The sequence below is a fragment of the Marmota flaviventris genome, chromosome 2 (assembly GCF_047511675.1).
Source record: "Marmota flaviventris isolate mMarFla1 chromosome 2, mMarFla1.hap1, whole genome shotgun sequence".
NCBI lineage: Eukaryota > Metazoa > Chordata > Mammalia > Rodentia > Sciuridae > Marmota > Marmota flaviventris.
In genome coordinates, this window is record NC_092499.1 from 168,122,528 (window position 1) to 168,128,527 (window position 6,000).

Sequence of the window (6,000 nt, forward strand, 5' to 3'; positions counted from 1 at the left end):
ATTGATTTTAATGTTGAATAGTATTCCTTTGCATTTAGAGGCATTTAGAAGAAAAAGATTTTTTTTTTTTTTTTAAATTTTGTCTCTTTCAATTGTTATCAGAAGTTGTCAGGAGGGTTTGTGTGTGTGGGTGAGACATTATCATTCCAAAGGGGAATGGATCTTAGGCCCTAAAATGTGACCAGCTCATTTCTTGGCTACTCTTTTGAAATTCCATATGGTTGCAAATTATAGGCAGCAGGATTGAGATCCCTCTAAGAGCAAACTTCTCTCCTTCTATTGTTTCCTTCTCCTATCCTCTCTTCCTTCTCAAGTATTTGTTGAGTCTCCATAATACAGCAAGACAGTATTAGGCACTAGGAATATGGTGATGAACAAAAGACAGGCAGATTCACTATCTTCATGGAACTAGAGTCTAACTGGGAAAAATAGAAGTGAAAGAAGGAAATCAGATAATTCAGTGTGATAGTAATGGCACTAGGGGACATATCTGGTTCCTTGGGTGGCCCCTGGAGGCACAACAGGCCTGCCTAAAGAAGTCATGTGCCCAGATATTGCCATCAGAGGAATCGGGATAAAAGCACCCAAGGAAGTCTGGTGTGATAAAAACTTCTCTGAGCAGCACAGTTGTAGAAGGCATGGGCTCTTCTCTTCTCATCTGAGACAGTCAACTGTGCATTGGAATTTGTCCTTCCTCTTGCATGGCAGAACACAGCCTTGGGGAAATGGTTGTCTACAGGAATTACACTTCCAGTCCTCATTGCGAAGAGGTGGTGCCATGTGGTTAGAGATGGTGCATGGATTGTAGTGGAAATAAAGCATGTCCCTGTCAGGCTGGAGCAGTTCAGATGCCAGTATTCCACTCCCTATCTCTTCTGACAGAAAAAATAGGGTCCCAGAGAACAGCTGAGCACGAGGCTGTGGGAACTTGGGTCTTCCAAATTCCTTTAGGGGGTGAAGTTGACTGCTGACCATAACACCTGAGCTCTTACATAGGTGAATGAGACACTCCTCTTGTGCTGCACCACTGGACATGTGAGCACATTATTTTGTTTTGTTATAGCAGCTGGTGTTATACTAATGAAGGCTTGAAGAAGCTTACCATGGATTAGGAGTATTGCATATGAGCATGACTACCTAATTGAAAAATAGATTTGTGTATTTTATATTAGTATTTATAGTAGATTATGAACCAGAGCTTAGTGGAGTGAATAAAAGCTCTGTCATCCGAAGGACAGAGTTGGACCTTTAGTTCTGGCACTCAGAAGATGGGTGACTCTAGGCAAGTTCATCACCCTCTCTGATGTCCCACTTAAAATCAAAGCTGGGAGAAAATTTTAGATTTAGGGCTTTGGGGCATTACCATTCTATTATTATTTGTGTGAGAATAACTTTTTGCAAAAATAAAATAAAAACTCTTTGTCAGAATATCAGAAACACACCCATTGAGAGGCAAGGAAACCAAAAAATTGAGATGAATCTGGAGGAGGGGGCTTAGCAATCCTTTCTCCATCTTCCCTATTCTACTGTTTTCTTGACTTCTAAGACTGAATTCCTCCGGGATTTTCATTTAGTACATTGTATTGTAATCTTTTCACACTTTCACTCTTGTGAAGCAGGTCTTACTACTTAGTGTTGTTAGACTGGAGGAATCCCAAAGTGAAACTTTGGAGATAATAGATTTCACAGTTCGTTTCTATCCTGTGATTCTTGGATAAAATGTCAAATGCAAAATCATGCCAAAAGGAGAAAAGAATTTTCAGGGATGCATTCTATTATTGGCATTAAAAACAAGTTAGCAAGATCATGTTAGTTTTATGGAGAGTCCGTTAAAAAATTGATGGGGCATCATACCATAAGCCTGCTAATTTTCAAATACCTCTCCTGGTCACTGGAATGCATGCTCATGATATGATGTCAAGCTGTAAAGTTTTCCTTAAATGCGGGGCTCTAAAATTAGGAATCTAAGAAACAGAAATGGGAAAGAATTTATACCAAGTCATTCCTGAACCTTAAGATGAGCAGAAGTAAAACTTCAGTGTTTCCGAGTGTTGGAAGATCTAGCCTCCAGAATAAAATGGTGGGTAGATGATGAACCAGAGCTTAGTGGAGTGAATAAAGGCTTTATCATCTGAAGGACAGAGTTGGACCTTTAGTTCTGGCACTCAGAAGATGGGTGACTCTAGGCAAGTTCATCACTCTCTCTGAGTCTTTAGTTTTCTCAACAGGGCAAATAATCCCAATCTCATAGGCTTGTTGAAGGGAATAAATTATACAAAGTTCTGATCAACTTTGTAAGGATGTGGGGGTTTAATATTCAGAAAACCTTGCTCATTCAAAATAATGCTATGCCCTTTGCTAAGAGTGGAACAAATCCAGTCTCTGTTAATTAGCTTTCCTTTCCTAATGGCTGGGCAGGAGGCATGTTGCTGTGGTGCTGAGCACCCTGGAAGCCTGAAACCAGGGAAACCACCAGAGTGCTGCATCTCTAGTCTCTAAGCAGTACCTCTCAAAGGATCACCACAGGGAGACAAACAAGAGCGCCTTCGGGCCCTGTTCTCCATCCTTATGATTTGCTGCTCGGTGTCTTGGAGGAACATCCTCCTTCAGCCTAGACAAGCACCTGACCTTTTCTTTTAATAGGCCAGTTTATTAGAAAGGGTTCATGTGCTTTTACACCTGTAGTACTACTGCCATCACCCACTCTTCTGGGTTTATTTGCTATGGATATTTGTGCATTCTGTTCTCTCTGCTTCGCTCTCTCTCTCTCTCTCTCTCTCTCTCTCTCTCTCTCTCTCTCTCTTTCTCAAGTCTCCTGTTTCCTTGGCACTCTCCTCTTAAAGTTGCTATTCTTGGCATAAGAAGAACAGCTGTTGGGCCCCCTGGATCCATGGTAATGGCAACCTGTCTGGGTCTGGCTGATAGGCAGGTGGCATGCTGGCAGAGAAGCCAGGTGGTGTATAACTTACACACACTTGTTTGCTTCATTTCCGTGTCTTTCCCCTAACCCTCCACCCACAGGAACTCCCACACCTTTGTCTCCCTCTAAAATACAAGATTGTATCTGTGATTTGTGAATCCAAAAGATCTCAGCATAAGGTATTTCAAAGCTAGGAAAGCGATGTCTGCCCTCCTAATATGACGGGTCTGAGAGTGGGCACTGAGCACACCTCCAGATCATCTGTTGGGCTATTTATGGCTGGTGCTTGAAAAGCTGTCCCCATAAACCCCAAACCCAAAGCTAACATGAGTGTTAGCTTTCTGAGATGCAGGCATAATGGTTCCGATTAACATCACTTCAGCAGCTGAAATAATGTTAATAATGAAAGGACATTTAATATCAGGATGGCAGGGGGCACTCCGCTCCTATTACCACATTAAACCACCATCCCATGTGTGGCCTGAGCTGGTGGTATGGTCCCAACCAGCAAAACCTGCTTGGTAAGCGAGGAAGCCAGGAAACAGAGCCACTGGAAACAATTCCCTGGAGCTCTGATGTAAGATAATGTCCCAGTCCATTAAAAGCCCAATCTCATTGATTATCTCAAATCACCAGTGCATAGCGAAGAGTCTGGCTCCTAGTAACTGTTCCTGTTAATTGACTTGTTAAATGAGTGACTGAATGAACCGCTATATTCTGACAATAGTTTCTTAAATGTTCCCAAATCAGCACTTTTCAAGTTACAGTTTAGGACTGTGCTTTTAATAACTCCAAAGGCATTAGAATCGTAAGAAAAATTGTTGAAGCAAACTCTGGGGTCCCACCCTCAGGATTGTGATTTGGTTGTAAGGTTGAGGTCCCAGTTTCTCTGTTTCTGACAAGCACCCAGGTGATGTTGATGCTGTGGGTTCACAGGCCATATTTAGAGCAGCTCTGACCTAGAGCACACTGTTACGGTTTAGACATGAGGTGACCCCCAAACGCTCCTGTGTTAATGCAGGAATATTTTAGAGGTGAAATGAATGGATTGTGAGAGCTGTGATCTAATTGGTCCATCCTAGTTTGAACTGGGTGCTAACTGTAGGCAGGTGAGTGTGATTAGAGGAGGTGGGTCACTGGGGGAGTACCCTGGAAGGGTGCATCTTCCCTGAGGTCCCTTCCCTTTTCTCTCTCCACTTTCTGGCCACCATGAACTAAGCAGCTCTCCCTTGCCATGCCCTTCGACCTTGTGCTTGGCTTTATCTTGAACCCAGAGTGATAGAGTTTGCCTATCATGGACCAAACCTCTGAAACTCTGTGCCAAAGTAAACTTTTTTCCTTCCAAATTGTTCCTGTCAGGTATTTTGGTCACAGCAACACAAAGCTAACACAAAGCCTAAACACTCTCCCCTGGAATGTTAATAAGTGTCGCTATTTGGGGTTAGAAGGTGATTCCATATAGCTTGGTTGGTAGAGTGCGTGCCTCCAATACACAAGGCCCTGGGTTTAATCCCTAGTGCGTGCGCACACACGCGCGCGCGCACACACACACACACACAGAAAAGAAGGAAAACAGTTGGCTTTGGGGCAATTAGGACCTATGGGTCAAGTCCAGCTTGCTGCCTGTTTTTATATTGGGCTTGAACTGACAATGGTCTCTCTCTTTAAACAGTTAAAGAATAATGAGAGATTTTAAAACTTTGGGACATGTGAAAAACATATGTAATCCAAATTTCAGGGTCTGTAAATAAAGTTTTATTGGACCAAGAGCATATCCTCATTCTTTTGCTTCCCCACTCCTTTCATGCTACCATGGTAGCAATCATATGGCCCTCAAAGCTGAAAATATTTACTGCCTGGCTCTATGCAAAAGAACATTTGTGGATCTCTGGCTTAAGAAAAGAAAGAAACAACAAAAGTGAAACAGAAGTCCTTAAACATTCCTTATCAGTCTTAAATATCCCTGGAGCATTATACATTTCCTATTGACAGATATAGTGAAAGATATATGGGTTTTTTGTTTGTTTGTTTGTTTGTATTTTTCTGTAAAATCTCCTTGTCATGGAACTTCCTGTGGTGTTTCTCAGAACACATTTTGAAACAAGAAATGATGCACAGAGTAAAAATATGGAAATGAATTTGCTCTGGGTAAAGTTGCTTTCTCACTACAGAGCCTGAACTCAAATATGAGATTGGGCTCAGGAAGGCAAGACGAGTTTGGATAATGGTGAGTGTTTTGTTTTATGAGGTAGATAGAGCTCACCCTACTTGGAACATTCCATGAGTCCATTATAGAGCAAGAACATCTTAAGGAAGGAATAAGGAGAGTGTATCCCAAGCTAATAATCAGTTTCTTTTCATGTTTCCTCTTTTAATTAATAACATGAATCAACAAATCTATGTAAGTCAGCACTTACTGCCTGAATAACAAAGAACTGAAATCTACATCTTGATATCTGGTCACACAGGTAATCATTTGAATGAAGCTCCTTTTCTTAGACCCAGAGGTGTCTTCTGGGAAAGTAAACCTTCAATTTCAAAAGTTCATGAAAACAAAGGTCAAAGAAAAATGAAGGCTAGGGGGTATATATTTTGTCTCTGGAGCTGGAGTCTCTCTCCCTGCTTCTTGATCACTGTGATGTGAGCAGCTTCCCTTTGCCTTACACTCCGCAGTGATGTTCTGCCTCAACTTGAGCCCAGAGGAATGGAGTTGACCTTCTTTGGACTAAGACCTCTGAGACCATGAGCCCTCAAATGAACTTTTCCTCCTCTACAGTTGTGTTGGTCAGATCCTTTAGTCCCAGAAGTGAAAAAGCTGACTAAAACAGATCATTTATTTTACGTTTTCTTGTTTGCGTATAGTATACTTATTGCTGTGAATTATCCTCTAGGTGTTACTGTGGCTGTATTCTCCAGTTTGAACACATAGTATGTTATTTACTCCAGCAGAGTTTTAAATTTCAGTTGTTATTTCCTCCCACCTCTCCACCTGTGTTTCCACCATAGTGCTGTGCATAATTTTTATTTAATTTCACTTATTTGGTTTTTAATTGGTGCATAATAATTGTACATATTTATGG